Consider the following 19,920-nt stretch of genomic DNA (forward strand, 5'->3'; position numbering starts at 1 on the left):
AGTGAACATTAAAATAAAATATTAAAAAAACACCTTAAAATGGCTGAAAGCTAATATTAATAAAATATTACAAAACATATCTACTTATGACTTTTAAGTTTTTTTTTCGATGAACTATTCCTATCTTAAGAAATGTCTCCTAGTTCTTGTATAGATTACTCTACCAGAGCAAACAAATCACGGAAACTACAGAAATGCACCTTATAATAACAACGACGGATAAAGGTCAATCGTTAAAGAGTAAAGAAGCTAAACAGACTTATTCCTTTTAATTTATTCTGTGAAAAAATAATCAGTTAAACTTTTAACCACTACTGTTTCGTGCTACAGCATTACAATATTACTATAATTATATATTATATTATCATTTATATCACATTGAGTGTTGCTTAATTTTGATTAATTTAATTCACACGATTACATAAGATGTGTCCATTACTTAATGGCTTTATTCCACAAAAACCGTTTCAAATGCGTTACTATATTTCTAAGGAAATGCAATAACCTTGAACCAAAAAATAGGCCTATGCTTTGCAATAAAAATGTAGCTTAAATAATAAACAAAAGCTTTGGGTTAAGCGTTAGTTATTGTACTAGTGTATTTGACGGTGATTGGAGCAGACTAAGAAAAAAAACAAACATTTTTAAAACAGTTTACAAGCCTTGAACTTAGATCTTGACCTTAAAGATACATTCTGTATGTGTTTTTGAGTTAATGACAAATATTCTAGATGCACAAACATTTCCTCAGTATTTAGATAAACTAGAATGTATAAATTATTTGTTAGTTAAACCGTCGTAGATCAAAAAAGTTCAAACATTTTGGTATCTCAACAGATAACCTTTAAGTTTTAATATTAAATTAACGTTCCTTTATAAAATATTCTTTGTTTCTTAGTAAAATAATCGTTGAATTGCCATAATCTTAGAAAATTAGGTGTACTACCTAAGCACAAGGGGTAGTGGAATGCTTTCCGAAGGTTGCTGTTTTTTTACAAACAACGGTTTATTTTAATAATTTCTCGCTGTACTTAAAGATTTGAATCCAGTTAGTGATTATGGCTACAGAATCATCTAACGTTAGCCAGTAAATACTAAAGATATACATTTTCAATTCTACAATAATTCTTCATTTGTAAAATATAAATTAAAATAGCTATGTACAATTTGAGCTATTCGATTATCAAAGTGTGCGAATCAGTTGAGTAAAAAAATAAATAACAGACACCATGCTTATATAGCTCCTAAAAACTTTGATACACCCTTGAATTATTACGTACAAGAACACAAATAACTACTTTGCTTAAAATTCATACTAACATTTTTAAAAACAAGTCTTTGGTTCGATCATTCATTGAAGATTCCTCCAAATGAGATTACTTGTAATTAGCAAGAAAGTCACTTCGATTTCAATACCAGACCCAGTTTCCCTTTTGTTAGCTTAACGAAACCAAATTAACCTCTTTGTTTTCTAACTGTATAAAAAAAATCGAATTTGTTAAGATTACGAGACGAAAATAGAAGAAAACTTCAACGAAAATATTTATGTATACTCAACAAAGGTTTTTGAACATTCATTTTTGATTTTTGACGAAAATATAGTGTAATTAACGAAACGACAAAGTATTATAATATATCAATAAAAACACCATTCATTTAATAAATACATATTATCACTCCGGTGTGGGAGTAAATCAAATAAATAAATGTAGTAAAATAAATACCTTCAGTTTATCTAAAATAATGTATTACGGTGGCATATACACTACACAACTTTGAGAAACATATCTATTATATACAGGGATTATTAAAAAGTATCCCAGCGCTTTGGGAAATTATACATTTAGCTTCAACAAAACTTTTAATTAAATTTGTTTCACTGAGCTTAACACTGGAATTGTAATTAGCTTTCAATCCTCCAGTGGTAATTGGTTAGACGCGTTGCATGTTTTATATTATGTGGTTTAGAAATATTAACATCTTAATATTGCTTTATATGGAAAATCTTAAATATAATCATGAAATTCATTAAGTAAAATTTTAATTTCCTGTAAACTATACGATACAACCATTTTGAGGAAGGCAGTAAACCTTTTTAATCAACTTAAGTATGAATTTGGAATTTTTTTAAACATTCAATTAACAACGGCCAAAAGATTAACACATAAAAAAACATATTTACAGCTTTGAGCTTTGTACACGGAGCTTTGTTTCCGTGTGCTGTAAATAATAATCCATTTTCAGGTTTTCAAATTATTTAACAGCGGCACGAACATTAGGTTTTTATTATTTTAATTTTTGCGTTAGATAAGTAAATACGGACGTATTAAATTGAGAATTATAGTAAATGTTAAGTTAAAATATTCCAATGTTGATTCACAACCAGAATATTTCCATTAAATAACTTCTTGATCAGCATTGTACGTGTTATTAAATTTAAGGAAAGTAAATAAAGATACGTGTTATAAAACTTAAAACATATATTTACGCTTACACTGTTACTCACAAGACGGTATATATACCGTCGTATATAGTGGTGATCGATTTCGATTGGACACTCCAATCATCATCAGACCTAATAGGCGAATCAACTCATTCATTCAACTCGTAAAATGGATATATCTACCAAAAACTAAAACTTAAACTTTGCCTATTAGGTCTGATGATGATTGGAGTGTCCAATTGAAATCGATCACCACTTACCATCTTTTGTATATTTACTGTCTTGTGAGTAACAGTATAAGCGTAAATTTATGTTTTAAGTGTTATAAGACGTATCTTTATTTACTTTCCGTTCCATTAAATGTAGAAGTATATTTATAATCAATCTCAAGGTTGCTAAGAGACTAAGATAATATGCTACTCGTTTATGTATGGGGAGCGAGCTGTTCTAGTGGTTTCACTGAACATAGGTACCTGTGGTCCTGGGTAAAATCCTGCCTATAACCAACGGACTTTTTCTAAGTGATCATGCTGCTGCCCTCTAGGACTAACCTTAAGTAATTTGAAAGCGGTTTCCAGCTAGAACGTAGCATTATATGATATGAAGTTGGGACGTACAGTTTTTAGCTTCATTAATAATTGTAACCAATTTTGTTCGGGTATGTCTCACATTAACTATATAATGTTATAGTAAAACACTAAACAAAAATGTGGTAGGAACTTAGAATGTCTGTTTTTTTTTATTTAACATCACCATGAACACAGGGATTTTCTATTCTTTGAATTTAAAGAGATTAAAAGAGTAGCTCTTTAATAAGCTTGGATTTCTTTTGCCCTAATACAGTACCTAACTTCTAAGTCCTGTTTTAAAATGTTTTGACTCACCCTGTAAATACTGTTAAAAATAATAAAAAAAATTTTTCCTACAGTCACCCGACAAAGTTGGCTTCCTTGTACTGTTTATAGTACAGAAAGCTGCTAATTGCTGCATATTTATACTTTGCCGTACGGTTTATACTTTGCCGTACGGTTTATACTTTGCCGCACATCAGGATTCCAACGAAACAACACAAAACAGCGTGGTTCCATTATGCACGTAATCCGTGTACGCTTGGAAATAGGTTGGCAACACTTAAAGATAATTATACTATAAGCAGCTGATTGACTATTATAACTACGATTTAACCTGTCATTTCGTGTTTATAGTTTCGGTATTTCTGAACTTTCTGGACTTTTCTTTTAAACGTTTTAAAACCTTCCTACAATCTTAATAAACAAGAAAATACCTTTTAAGCATTTTTTTTAGGCGCGGAAACCACTTCAAATTACAAAAACATATGGAACTATATTCTCAAAACGCGGAACACATTTCTTGCCGAGGAAAAATAGCGGAGTGATATGGACCGCGGGTACTACTTTCTCTAGGGCACCATATGTGTTGCCAGCTGAACCTAAAAACGTGTTGCATAGTGTTTGAAAAACTAATTATTTATATGCTTTATAGTGACTGTAGGAAAAATATAATGTGTAACACGAGTGAAAAAGGCCTTTGCTGCACTCGAGATCATTCCACACTCGCCTGCGGCTCGTGCGTAAACATTGCTCTCGTGTGCAGCAAACTGCCACTTTCACCACTAGTTACACAAATAACTATTGCACCAAAATGATTGGGGTGATTAGACTTTTAAATTGATGTATCACACAACCCATGTTTACAATAGAAAATTTCCCAAAAAGCACCCAAACACCCCCAAATTGGGCCCTTTTGGGGCATTTTTCAAAATTGAAAACAAGTTTATTGGATTTGGCATATCCAAATTAAGGGGAAATGAGAACAAACGAGTGTTAAAAGCCTCACTTTTGCACACAACAGATATGGAACGTTTTCAAATGAACACCCTATATCTATAATATTAAAACGAAACAGTGTTTTTTTATTTCACGATTCTGAATCAATCACTCGACGGATTTTCATGATTTTTGTGTTGAAAGAAAGATAATTTTGAGAACTAGGGAATGTCGAAGCCATAATTTTAGTTTAGGGTCCCAGTTTTTTAGAAATTAAGTTTTAATTTTTAAAAAGTCTAGCAGCCGACGCTAAGATTCTAAACTAGCTTTTGGCATAAAATAATTTTCTTAACATAACAGCTGTAAACATTCAGCTTTTGTGTCACAAATTCAGCATTTGGATAAAAATGTAAAGACATACTTAGGGTTGACTTATTTATACTATGTGTAATGCTAATCATTATTACGTTAAATTCTTCTGTAAGAGGATGACAGATTAATTAAATATACATAGTAAAATACTACGATGTTCAAATAATTTTTTAAAGCAATCTTTGTAATCTTCGATTTGTTTTAGAAAAATATAATTTGTTTTAACTAACAGCTGGTTAAATATAAACTATGGAACTATTAGGTTATTTTATTTACTCTTATTTTGTCATTGATTATAGGAAATAAGTAAGATTAGTAGAACACAGTTTAAAATACTATAGACCAAAATTAATTAAACCACAGTACAAATCGAGGCTCTGTACACGAGTCTTAATAAAAAAGGATAAATGCAAATTATTTTACTGCTCCACTTTTCAAGGAAAGAATAGAAAAATAACACTGTTTACATGTTTTAAATTCTTCATTGTAGCTTTTTGTTTACAATTCATGTTTGTCTGCTTTAACTTTGTTTGGATTAGGCCCGGAAATATTGATGTCATAAAAAAAAGATCAAGAATAATCAGGAATCACGATTTTAAATTACCACCACAACCTCTGCCGGGTTTTATACGTACAAAGATAAACAGATGGATGACATAGATTGAACACAACGTCAACATTGACCTAGGATACTGCAATTAGACAAAACATCCTTTTATGAAATCGTGTTCAGTTGTGGTTACGTTTGGGGGTGCCTATATCAGCGCCCCCAAACGTGAAAATATAACTTTTATCTAACTATGAATTATTATTCAACTATGAATATATTGTAGTTTAAATTAACTAATATGGGAAATTATGATGTACATTTATTCAATGAGGGTGGGTAATTATCAAGGATAGATCTGATAATTGTATGGATAATAAACATTAACAATTACGTCATTAGCTTTACTAGCGTGTTTACTTTTTATATTCCTGCTACATGTGACCAAATGAATGTTCAAATGAAGGTTATTTGAACCAAACAGCTGTTTCAAAACAAACTGTTATTATTTTTACTTTTCTTTGTTTACACTTATTTATTTAGCAATTAATGCAGTGAAATTTATATAAAGGATAGGTGTGACGATTAGTTTTGATGTTAGGACACCAAAGTTAAATTATGTTTACTGTGAATTTTATTGGATAGTATCGTTTTATTAGGTCGTTTCTATTCAGACCTACTGGAAATTGTGTATAGTAGTTGTGTTGTGGGGATAATAATTATGGAAGAGGCAGGTATGCTATGGAAGGTGGTATCGTTGACTAGGTCTACACAACTATACACTTCTCAATTGACTATTACTCTCTCTACTGTAGGCTACTTATAATCAGTGTGCGTCTGTGCGAATCGTCTGCCAATCTCACTTCAACGCTTTTCACATCGTAAAAATTGCAGAATTGTTGTTTTATTGTAAAATTATCGGATTTGAAATGCATACCTATCGTATAGGCCTATGATGGAATAACACATATTTTGTCACACAACATATGTTTACAAGATGATTTTTCACATTAAAACTGCAAGAAACTTTGTCTTTATACGTGTAAACTATCTGAATTGTACACGGTTTTAACTGACTACTAAATTCCCGTACGTAGGACGGGCTAACACCTCGTAATCAATTATTAAGGTTTTGAATAGAGTAATGAAGCATGTTTAGTTACAATGTTCTAGTGATAATCTTCATCATCTTGCAGAGTTTTCCGTTCACATTTAGTAGTAAATATTGATTTCACGTTTAATCATAACCTGCTTAGTAAGGGAAAGCATCATATTTCTTCACTAAACTTAAATTAAAAATAAAAAGTCAGGAAGAGCCTGAAGGCCAAAAACGTTCTTAATAAAACTGCAAAGTATAGTTAGATTATAGGGCTGCATTTTAAAATTGACCACCGTTTTGGAAATCGGATTGAAATTTACAGAGTGAAATGAAGACTATGATTATAAAAAAATAAGCTCCTGTAAAAAGGGTTTTGTTAGAACCATAAATTTATTCTAACCCCCCATGAAAAGAAAATTGAACAGAATATTGGTGACACGTGTGAGTTAATTGGACACATATTGATCTTCGAAATAAAGTGTTGAAACAGCAATTCCATTTGGATTTTGTAATCTTATATGTTTGATTACAGTTGACTGGTTTTAAACATCGCGTTATCAGCGAATATTCTGTGTAATAAGCTTCGACAAACATTTAAAATCATCGGGAGGATAATGGATATGTGATTGGAATTGTAATGAGTAATGTTTGTAGTTAAGTAATAGTATATTTCGTACCTAGGGCCGAAAATGAGGTTTTGCCGGCTCGAGATAGTTTTTAAGTTCGAGACGAAGTCGAGAACTTAAATCGATCGAGAGCTGCAAAACCATTTCGGTCCGTGGTTCGAACGCTATTTTTCACCACACTGTACCCTATTACCACTATTCACCACTATAATAATGCACACTGATAGTCAACACAACTACAACTTTAAGGTTATGTAAAGAAATAATTTGAGGAATCAGCAAAAATAAAAATAAATAGTTGCTAGGCAACGGTGACAATAACACAATTCTATTGCTATGCTATGGATTTTGATTGTGTTTTTAAAATGCATTCATGTTTTAAGTAAGTAAGCGGACATCTGATTTTGCGGCCCCGGCCTGTAAAAACCCGCTCGGTCCCCAAATTACGATGACAGCTGGCATGGCCAGCAAAACGTAACTTTCAGCCACCAATTAACGTATGTAATATAGCCAAAAACATCATAGTGTGGTGAAAAATAAATAATAATGTTCATACTAAATGTTAAAACCATTTATAAGAACTATTGTAACTATTTGAGACCTGTATTAAATAGAATAACTTTCATAGGGATTTTAAGAGATGGTATTAGGCCTATGCACTACAGAGAATATTTTCAACTTCTAAATAATCTTCTAGATATGTGGGTGGATCTGCAGCTTACGGTTATTTCAACATCATGTAGCTACTGTATAAGGCATTTGCAATTGGTAGCACTTGAAGTTTCTTTTGTGCTATGATAGGGCAGTTTCACTCTTGAATAATGCTTATAATTAGTATCACAGAACCTTTTAAGGATCAAAATTATTTAGAGGAGATGCATTAAACAAACTTTGAACGAAAAAGGTTGTTGTGACTGAGTCAAATTTATTTCCTACCTTACTATCGGGTCTTATGTTTATTTGATATAAGGAAAATAAACATGAATAATTTGTATGAGTCGTAGCGGTTATTAATAACATGACTCAATTTGATATTTTACGTTTTATGTGAACAAGGGTAAAGAATGGTTTTACATTAACAAATCGTGGTTTGGTCAGAGTACTACACCTAGCAGATGACCCCTACATCAACATGATCAACATTAATATTAAAATGCTAAGACAAGTCATACAACTTGTTTTGACAGCGCTATTGGTGTTATCGTCCTATTATTTGATGATAAAACTCATTTAAGTATTGGACTAAATCTTATATTTAAACTGCAAGCGATATGCAAGAACACAAATAAAAATCTCACGAGAAAAACACGAATTAAAAATTATGTTCTTACAATAATTATGGAATATTAATACTATATGTGCTTAAACAAGAAAATTGTAAATATACGAGGGTTTTAGAACGTAAGTAGTTTTAAGCTTCTTACGAGAAATGTGCGCACAATACAGCCTTTGTTTAGAACTTATTCTGGAAAGGTTAGGGATTACGGTAGCTGCACTAAAGTTTCGAGCTTAAGCCTTAAATTATTGTTGTTATTTACATAGTCCGGTTTCCATTTAGAGTTTAATGGTTCAAAATACCAAACTGATACTCATGGATTTAAGAAGTCAATTGACAACAGTTTTTGAACAAGCAATATTTCTATTGCAAGATTTATCAAAGTTAAGCAAGTATAATTAGTTATACAAAAATAACTTAAGTTAACTAATACAAACATTATTATTACTCCAATAAATAATTGTAAAGTCTTTTTTGAAAATTATTGATTTCATTCTGTTGAGCTTAGAATTGTGAACACATGAATTTCACAATACTAGGTTTGTGGGTTGTAATCTAAAATTTGGCAGAACCTCCTTGTTGCTTTATAGCTCCCTTTACAATTAAGTTTTATTGAATATCTGGTGCGTAGTTATAATTATCAGTTTCTAGCCACACAACCCTATTTTTCCCCTATTTAAAACACTTTTTGAAACCTGTAGTCCCTATAAAAGATTTTCGGTTTAGCTCAAAATAAAATAATACAACCTCCAATGCTGCAACATTTACGGCTATTCGTGATTAATAATATGTTTTTCTATTAAATAATTATCGCACATTTTAAAATTTGTATATTAGTAATTTTATATGTTTTTTTTTTTAACTTTTGAGAAATTATGCAATGGAACATAAGTTTTAATTATCTATAAACTCTAACCACGAAACGAAGTTTATTCAAGGGAAAATTGGTTTCTATTGTCTCTCTCTTCTATAACCGTGTAGTAACACAAAGCTTATTTTACTTCCCTTTTCCTATTCAACTTCCTTTCTGTTTCCTTACTTAAAATATTGATGGCTGTGGATATTTAAAAATAAAAAAGCAACAATTTTATATTGGATAGAATCATAGGAATCTAACTTGGATTACTATTTTTTCTATCTTGGACTAAGAATTTTAACATGGTAGTTTTGAATTAAATCATCAATTTCAAACCAAAAAAAGTTTAAAAATTGCAAAAAAAAACATACTTATAACACCTAAACAGACCATAATTCCTGTGTTTTGGACATTTTGGTTGTTATAAAATTTTTACCAGGTGTATAAATATATTTGTTGACCCCTTGAAATGTGTAAATTCGATTTAGGTTCTGACTTAGGTCTAAAGTCATTGCAATCAGGTGAAAAAATATTAAGAGATTACATACTAAAACCTTTAAGAATCATAATTTGGTGGCTCAGAGCTTAATTCTTTTATACTATGATACTTATACTATAGTACTAAATGGTGTATTGAGTAGTGACTCAGCTCTTCTAGTAACAAAACTACAGGGACTCAGTCATTAGAGGAAATGCTACTAAACTGTTCATTGTTTGAATGCAATTTAATGTTTAAATAAATCCAACACTACCTTAGTGTAACGTTAATGCATACATAATCCAGGCAATTCAATTTTTTTCTACAAGAAAAGTTTAACTCTGCTACTCATCTGGTTTCTAGACCTACTGGTAGGCTAATACTAATGCAACTTTGGTAGGCTAATACTAATGCAACCGAAAATTGATTCAAGGCCTTAATTTTTGTTAGCTTTTCTTACGTACTGTATATTAGTCATTAATAAATTATGCATTTATTCCTTTCTCCTGGTTTAACCCACAGATTTATTGGTTAACCAGTCTGGAGGGTTAACAAAAACCTAGTTTAAACCGATAATTTATGTTGGGGATAGTTAATCTGGGGCTAAACTAGAGTTTAAACCATGGCCAGAGTTATAATTCATTTGGGGAAAGTTGCTGTAAGGCAATTAAGAAAAAATATAATCTATACCTAGTTTATATATATGGACTATATGGATATATTGATTATATATACTTAATCCTTAAATACAAAGATAGATTTCAACCCTGAATAGGGAAGATTTAAGGCCATAATCATTAACCTGCAAAAAAAGGTCCTTCACATTTATTTTAAAATAAAGAGAGTTAATTTAATGAAAAGAAAAAGTAATCAAATATGTAATTAAACGTTGAATATAACATAGGTAGCTGGTGCACACCCGTGGTTCAATATGTAATAAAAAACCTTTTAGTCAGTTCTGATTTCATAAATAAGCTCATCAATACACTACATCAATCGGTTTCTGATCGGATTATCGTTTTCGGTTGCAGTACAACCGAGTTCAGTCAACTCACAGAAAACATAGTAGTATGTTTTCTGTGGTCAACTGGGTATATATTACTTACTTTGAATCTTTCCATGTTATACACACTGCAATTTGTGTACACGTTCTGTTTTCACTCTACAAAAAATGTTCAGAAAATAGGTCATGGATTTAATGTTGGATTACATCTCCTATTCAAAGTTTAATCTATAAACTTCAAACCGTATCCACGTTTAAGTAGTTATTCATATACTCACTGCAGTTGCTATAAAACCAGTACTGTTGCTACGTTTATACGATCCATTATGATCATAGAAATAATTTAACTTGAATTTTATGTTTCATAGATGAAATATTTTGTAATAAATATTTGGTGAAGCCTAAAAACGATTCAATTAAAAATAATAATTCTAAAAGATTATGTTATTATCGACATTATAGAAAAAACTAATAGATTGTTTTCATTGATGTTTTTACCGTTTTTAAATTTAGTTTATCATGTCCGCAAGGATATATTTTTAACACAGGGATATATTTTGTAATTGAAATATACAATTATTTTAGATAATGTAAAAGTAATTTTTTAACAGTTTACACGAAGCGGATATTTAGTAGTGTACCACTCAATTAAATTACTAGTTTTTCTTGGTCAAATTTACAACGAATTTTTGCCATTAAGCTTATCTCATGTATTTAATACTAATAGAACAATAATTTAGTACGATAATTATTGTGATCAATACAATTCAATACAAACTCGATTTAAAAAGAAACAAATTATATTGGTTTCTACAAGCCTAATTACGGACTAAGTTTTTCCCCTACTCTATTTACACACCCAACTGTCTAGTTTGTGGTATCTAATTATTATATCTAAAACTAAAATTAATAAAATAATTTAAAATAATCTAAACACGCATTTTCTACAAATATCCTTACGTTATGTTAATTTTTGTCAACATTTTTTTTATTTTATAGAAGAGAAAACACTTAAGTTATTGCTATAAACGATTGACTGTTGACAATATGAAATCCAAACACTATTTAGATTGAACTATAATTTAATTTTATAACCTTACTAAATATTTGGGGGATATTAATTTGGTGTTGACATATAAACAACGATTATAGAGGAGGATACTGGTTGCGTTAACGATGTAGCGCTAATAATATACTAATCATTATACTGTAATATAAGTGGTTTCTTAAAAAAAAATATTAGCACAAAGAAAAAAACACGTCACTCAAAAAAAAAACAAAAAAAAAACAACTAAATGTGTTTAGCAAACAAATTAATAGCAATGAAATAATATTAACTTTGATGATTCTATTTATTTAAACCAATTAAATAAAATAGACTTTACACTATTATTCGTACCATAAACCTTCAGGATGCTGATAACAGTGCGATCCAAAAGTGTTGTTTGGAAATAAATTTATGTTATTCCGATTAATTAATTGATTCCCCTGTTAAAATAATAATAATCTATATTAAAAAAAGTTAAACTTATTTAATTTGGTAAATCGTGATATGACTTGATTTTTTTTTACTTATTCGGTACTTTTTTGCTTTGTAAGAAGCACTCCCTCTCTCAAGTAATTATGTGGCCGTCACTTTCACAGAGAGTTTCAGCTTAAGGCTTAGTTTAATTATAACTTCCTGGACTCTCAACCGACGACGTGAATTAGGCATATTCTGCGCCGTTACTTAATTGAAGTTTAAAACGAATGCTATCTACTGTATGAAACAACAGTATTTCTGTTGTCTGTTAGCTACACGCTAAATCTGTGAAATAGTTTTAAACTAGAGGGAGTTAACATACTCCCAGGAATAACAAGTTTATTTAAATATTTAAAACTAACCATTGTGTTTACAACTATAACATCTAGATTTACACTATATTACTCTATAACGGTTATTTTGTTTTTCAAGAGCCTTTTTTTTACTACAAACAGTTTTGTTTATGTAGTTTTGTCACACTTGAAAAAGGAACCAGGCAGTCATTATGCAATTATTTTGGCTCAGACAACAAATAAATCAGTAAAATTCATTTTTACAATGAATTTAACGGTCGAAATGTGCGTAAACTTGCGACATAGAAAACCTGGAATTTGTATCTAAGAAAATAGACTGAAGTAAAAACCTTAATATTTTTATATGGAAATGGACTCAATCACTGTTGTCGTTACTGTCTGGTTGCCTTCTTTTTACTGCACAGGTCTTAACGTGAATTTATTTAGTTTACTTAAATAAATAATGTATAATGTTGTTAAGTATCGATTTATTTTTCTCACATTCATTGTTTGCAGTACAGTAGTTTCAAATCTGTTGTATATGATATATTTGGAGGAAATAAATAAATAGTAGCGAAAATTAATCAACAAGTTTAAGTATATATAAAGCATTATTTAACATTAGGTTATCCTGGTAAATATGGTAAATAATAAATATAATTGTTTTATCGGTATTACTCAAATTGGAACAACGCATTTCTCGATAATTTCCAAACCAACTCAATACAAATCCCTAATATCAAAGGAATGATAAAATCTTTAAACATTTGCCCAAGATTGTTAGCTGTAATAAGGTCCAATGAATAATGCATTAAATACAAACTCCCAACCAAAGAGTTTGAGAGATTTTCAAGGGTCATTCGCCAATAAATATGATTTCAGTTTATTGAATTACAAGGGAAACGGAATTTATAAACTCAGATTCTGAAGTAATGGGCTGTAAGTAAATAAAAACTTTGTCATAACGATGTCTCTTCACTCTGTTCGATTTTATTATTTATCTGGTAATTTTATTATATATTTCAAGAACGAAAAGCGTATTTGACACAACATAAACTTTATATTCTTTTTTAACTAACACTACTGAATGTACGCAAAACTGAAGATGAAGATGAACTACTTTCCAAACAATTATAATCCAAGCAGACCTTTGATTGCTGCTCAGAAACGACGTTGTTGTTGTTTCTAGTTTATTCCATAAAAAATTAGTAAGAATATTATTATTTTACTAATTTGTTTTTTACCAGGCAACTAACTAAAATTGTAATTTACTATGTGACATTTGACTTCAGAATCTTTTTATACGCTTAATAATGAACATTATATAGGAAGTAACATGTTGATTTAGATAAAACTTGGAAGTCTAAATTGATTTGGATGTAATTTGGATAATATGGAAGATCTAACATAGCAAATATTTTTTTTTAATTTTATATATAAAAACGAAGATGAACATGTGTTGAAAAAGTAAAATGTTCCTAAATGATAACATTTAAGCTAAGACTATGGAGGGATTTATTTTGTAAATTATGTTACACATGATTGGTATTATTAAAAACTATAATACCAATAGGCCATTAGCAACTACAAATCATTTAATTTAGTTTTATTTGTACTTATGAAAATAAATTGACGCCTTAGACATTCCCATTGTTTTAGGATTGAACTTAAAAAGTATAGACATGAATGGTAATGCTAAAAAAGTATTTTATATATTGTGTAATCATTATAAAATACATTTTATTGTGCAATATATTCTTGTATAAAATTATCTTTGCAATGTTATTCTATGACAAAAATGCATATGATAAGGTATGATATATAAAATATGTACTTAACTGCTTGTAAGTAATGTTTTTAAATGTACATATCTCGTCAAAAGGTCCTTATGAAAAGCTAATAATTGTTGAATAGCATTAACCAACCATCTATATGAACCCCATACGTCACTAGGGTTGACAAACTCCGTCACATCTAGTAACAAACAAATCAGAACAAACAGTGACAAACGATGCGCGACTGAATGTCAACAATCACAGAAGTGGGCATCGCTCGAAGTACTGCTTTGCAACTTGTCATTTGTAAATTATAACATAACGCCATGATATGTGAACAAGTCAAACTAGTTCATATGTACGGATACTATTCCAGGTTCGTATTGTGTTCGTATAATGCAAGAAATAACACTATCAAATGGATTCCAATTTACATTTTGGAGGAAACTCACTTAGATGTACCTATACAGTGCTGTACGTTACTAATGCATTTAAACATTGTTTTAGATGATTAAAAGCTATGTTATTAACAGTTTTCCGTATAAACGCTATGTATTTATTGTACTTAAATATTTTAACCCGTAGCTTAGCAATGAGAGTATGTTTTTTTTTTATATCCTATCAAAAAAACCCCGCAAAAATATAATACTGAATATTGGAAACATTGAAGTCATAAATACCCTATTAGTTATACTTTTACCTTATTTGAAGCTCATACGAGTTATCAGAAAAAAATAGTACATTTGATGTAAAATATGTATATTTTCCTATATGTATTCACAGCTTGTAAACTATTAGTTGTCAATTTTTAATTACAGACAGGATACATTGTGCAAAGATATAAAGAAAAAACGAATTAGCCTGTATTTTTCGAAAAGAACAACTCTTGTCACGTGAAAAACTAACACTTAATTCAGAACTGTTCAGCTACTTTTAACCAAGGATATTTACCAATTGGCGACTAGGTGTCTAGGATTTGTATGACAGTTACTTTCAACGTTACACTACATTGGAAGCAAGCAACAGGTGTTGGCTTTACTATGTTCATCCTTCATGTTTTGTTAGAACGTTGCTTTCGATATTTTTAACAATACAAATCATGATTAAACATAAAATAAAATAAAACAAATCATAATTGATCCAGAAAGCACACATATAATAAATATTATAAAAATCGTTCAACAGAAAAAAATTTACATACTTTTGCCAATCATAAATAACAAAAATAACAATGTAACAAGTAAATGTATTGGCAATACTTCAATCCCATCACTCTATATTCACTATTCAACATAAATCAGTTAGGTTGAGATACGTCCTTGATTAAAATAAACTGTGCCCTACAAATACAATATTCCACTTGATATATTTCAATACTTTACACAGTTTTCAATTTTGTTCTAATCCACATTAAGTTGCAGGAATTTAACAAATTATATTACAAGAAAACACTTGAAACTACACAAGCTGGGTGCTTTATTAAATATCTAACATTCGTCTGACTGTTTGGATTCCCACCCATGACCGTAGGTCCTGGTGTATTCATGTGAGTTAAAACAGCACAACGATTACTGAAGTGGCTTCATTGATTATCTGCACCTCGTTGTAATACAGCTGATACCGAAATATTGTAGCCCCATCTCTTTATGTTAAAATTTTCAAACGTTCCTCACAAATAGTTGTGAAATCTATAAGCGTAACACAACGGGAATACAACCCTGAACAGAACCCATTCATATGAGGTAATGATGCATTTTGTAAAGGTTTGTCATAGTGATAGCTTTATGGAATATTGAAACAACTAGTTTTTAAACGCGAGCTAAAACAAAAAGGTAATATCATGGGGTTACGTAAATGCCATAATTCAATAAAAACATTATAAACAAGTGTAGACAAATATCTTTTAAAACCCATGACAAGACAGTAAGTTCATAAAATGTTGTGCTAAAAACATACGAGTGTTATTAATATTTCCATCAAAAAGTAATAGCAAGGACTTTCAATAGTAGGGAGAAATTCATTTTGATTGACCAACAGAAATCAATTTCTCCGCACACCCGAGCTGGGACAAATCCAATAACGTCAAAAGGGATCCCCTACTATTAATCATTACTATGACTCATTGTCTCATTTAACCTAATAAACCAACATATCAAATTATCTTTAGTTTATTACTTCTCCAAATCATTTGACAATTAAACGTATGGCTGAAATTACCTTATCAATAAACGGTTTGTTTTTTAACTAGGTATTAAAATACAACTAAGAACCTTAAACGATATTAAACTATTTTATTACCTAAATGCCATATTAGTGAACTAGTCATATTGTTCAATAAGTGTTTAGCTTGAAAGGACATTTTTTATACGATATAATGTTATTAGAATGCAATTGATGATCCCCCAATCCTGCAAAGGTGCAGTGATGCACCTTTCGTTTACAAAAACATGAACAATTTGTTTTAATATTTTGGTAAGTATAAGTTGAATATGGAAACTTAAAAAAGTAAATTTAGTGTTGGGGACAAAATTAATTATTAGTGCTAAGGCAGAATGTCTTAAAAACTGTCTTCACTTCCAGACGTACAAGAAGTTTTAGAATGAACAATGTATTTTAGGGCTTTTTATGTTTTATAGTGTTCCGTATGGTTTTATACATATTATAATTGAGTGATTTCATTAGCATTGAATTAACTGTCTGTGGAGATTTAAACATTAATTTGGAGTATATTAATTTTAAGTCTGTGTAAAATATACTCTACTCTACTCACACATACACACACCACGGCCATTCCCTTCCCTCATAGTTTTCTCAAAACCATTTAATATGGTTATATGACCATTGTTGTTGTTGTTGTTGTTGTTGTTGTTGTTGTGCCTTACTTGACTCCGGTTCCATGTGCGAATTAATCACTGAACGAGCAGCTCAACTTTTAAACGCTTGACGCTACAATCGAATGTTAAACTTTCTGGACTTGGCTAAAATGCAGCTAAGAGTAACGGGAATACTGACCTCCTCATATCTCCGCAACATCCAATGCCCATTTTAGACAAATTGACTGTAGACTTACCTCGTGTTCCAGTCTCTCCGGAAGTGTTATCGCTGACTAAATGTTTTTTTTTCTAGCTGATGTAGGATTGGGAAAAGTAAAACATATTTAAATTATTTTAAAGAATTGAGAAAACATGTTAACTTGAGCAATAAAAACAATGTAATGAAAAAGTTAACAGAATGAAATAACAACATATGATAAATAAATATACACATATGTTAAATGCAGATCAAGGGGATAAAGTCTTCAATGACCATCCAATATGGCCATATGACCATCCAATATGACCATATGACCATCCAATATACATATGGCCTAATCTATCTCCCTCTATTTCCCTCTCACGGAAAACTAACATTTCCCCACCAAGATTTTTTTTTTGCGTCTAAAACCTTACTCGATTGTACTTATGTGGCTAGCCGCGCCGTTATTATGGCAATCTCCGTTTTTTGACCATCTCGTGGTGAAGTTTTACCACCTTTACTCTCTCCTTGTTGTAACAGTGGATTACATTACTAAATTCTCCCTTTCGAAGTGTGTGGCGTCATCCATAGTGAGTTAGAACTCAAAGATGTTAGAACTTTAACTTGTGTGTTCCTCTGCGTGGTGAGCTCACCCAAAACCCCAAAACCCCAATCCCCCTGTTTACCCTACAAGAGTTGGATTTTCTTACTGAAAGCTATGTGCGAACATTACTCACTTATGATGTTAATGTGTGCCAAATAACGATCCGTGGTCAAGTTCAACAATCGCTGGCTTCATACAATGCTTTTTAAGTTTTTTTTTAAGTATTAGTAACTTTTAGTGTTATGGAAAGAAAGTAATACTATATTTTTGATATGGGAGGTTCTATGTTTTATATCGAACATAGAGTATTCCACAGTTAGTACTTCAAAGTTAGAAGTCCAAAGTATATAGTAGAGCCAAAGTTACTGACTCTGAAAAAAGTTATGAAACATTTCCCGTTCATTTTAAGGGAAGCAACCCTATGACAAGGTGATGAAGGTGAGACCCAGAGAAAACTCTGTTTACTTGTTTCATAAGCAAAACTAAACAAGTGAAACAATAAACTACACAAACAGTCTCAGTAGGGGGCTAAAGTGCAACGCTACAGGAGGCACACATAACACAGCTTGTGGTGATATGCTAATTTGTAATAACGCTAGAAAATAAAGTCAGATAATTCCGTACTCGTATTACACAGAAAACCACTGTACTGTTCCTGTAAGATGGAAAATTAGAGGGGTTTTGCCTGTTTGTACACTAAAATCTGTGTATTATGTACATCTAGGAAATTATAAAATATAATAGATAAAATACAGTGACACTGTACTTTTAATAGTTAACTTTCACTTAGAGGGCAATGACCTCTTTTAACCTATCATTTTTTATTTGCATTGACATCAAATTAGTTTTAGTTTAAAAATATGAAGAAAAGGAAAGGATGAGTTATAGAAATTAAGGACAGGAATAAAGTACAAGCACAGGAATAAATCGTAATGATACATTGTTGTAACAGAACCACAACGCGAACCCACGACGTTGTAATTGGTTTATAGTCCGTAGTGTTATCATTGTATGACATCCAAGTTATGGTATAGTGTAACGTAAATAAAGAAGTAAAATATATTGAGCCATTTTTAACTTAATTTAAAAGCTTGAAGTATTTCCTATACTGCTAGACATTAAATAGATAATTTTCCATCAAACTCATTCCAAAACAAAGGTAAGTTATGCTACATTACATGGGTTTAAATGTTAAATTAAAACTAATTGCTATAATTAACTCTTGTGTGTTTAGACTAACGGGACAGATTATCGCTCATTAGCATGGTAATTTGTTTTATTATTCAATCTTTACAGATTAATAAGTTTACAAAGTGATAATTTAATCAATCCCTGTCCACAAAGTAGGATTATACTTGGAAAGTATACGCAAAGTAAAAGTTGTTTCTTCTTCTTCGCATGAAAAGTAATAATTATAGTAGTATAACAGGGGATGTCATAAACTCGAACTTACAGCAAGGGAAAATCAATCTGTAGATTTTAACTTACGTTATCAAAGAATGTGTGAGTACTAAATACTTTCTCTAGATCCAAATTAAATTTACCTTAGCCCAATACCTATTAAATTTCTTTATATTTTCCTTTGCTAATCTTTGAAATATATACCTATTTGTTGAAAATATGTTGTTTTTTTAATAATTGGCTTATTGTTGTAAAAAATTTGCCTGTTTTGCTGCGAGATATAAAGAATCCTTCATAAACAAAACTTATCTCTTGGAACATACACAATTAATAAAAAATTACGCATTCAGCCAAATTTAACTTGCAATGAAGAACGTAAAATATTTGGTAGTCAAACTACTTAATAAACGTAATACAATAACTTTGCGCAGGATTTTAAAATCAATATTCGGCTAAAACAGTTGAAACATTAACGCTAACTATGCAGAAACATTTGCACAGTTTATCCTGTCATTTATTCCATTTTACCACATAACCAATCTGTCATATTATTTCAATTATAACTTTTACTTGTTAACTAACTAATTATAAAATTTAAACATTCTTGCCCCGAACAGTGTTTCTTCAAATGTATCGCTATGTAACTTTGTCCATCTTCATTCTTGAAACAAAAGTTTTGGAATTACCGTTTTCGGGTTAAAGATCCATTTTTCAAATCCAAAACATTAAGTCGGAGTCCATGAAATCCAACAGAAATTTTCGTCATTAAATAAACATACGTTGAAACATAAATTTCACATGGAAAACAACGACAAAACCCGTT

This window comes from Macrosteles quadrilineatus, unplaced genomic scaffold (assembly GCF_028750875.1).
Source record: "Macrosteles quadrilineatus isolate MER2022 unplaced genomic scaffold, UCM_ALF_1.0 Scaffold_6__1_contigs__length_79288215, whole genome shotgun sequence".
Lineage (NCBI taxonomy): Eukaryota > Metazoa > Arthropoda > Insecta > Hemiptera > Cicadellidae > Macrosteles > Macrosteles quadrilineatus.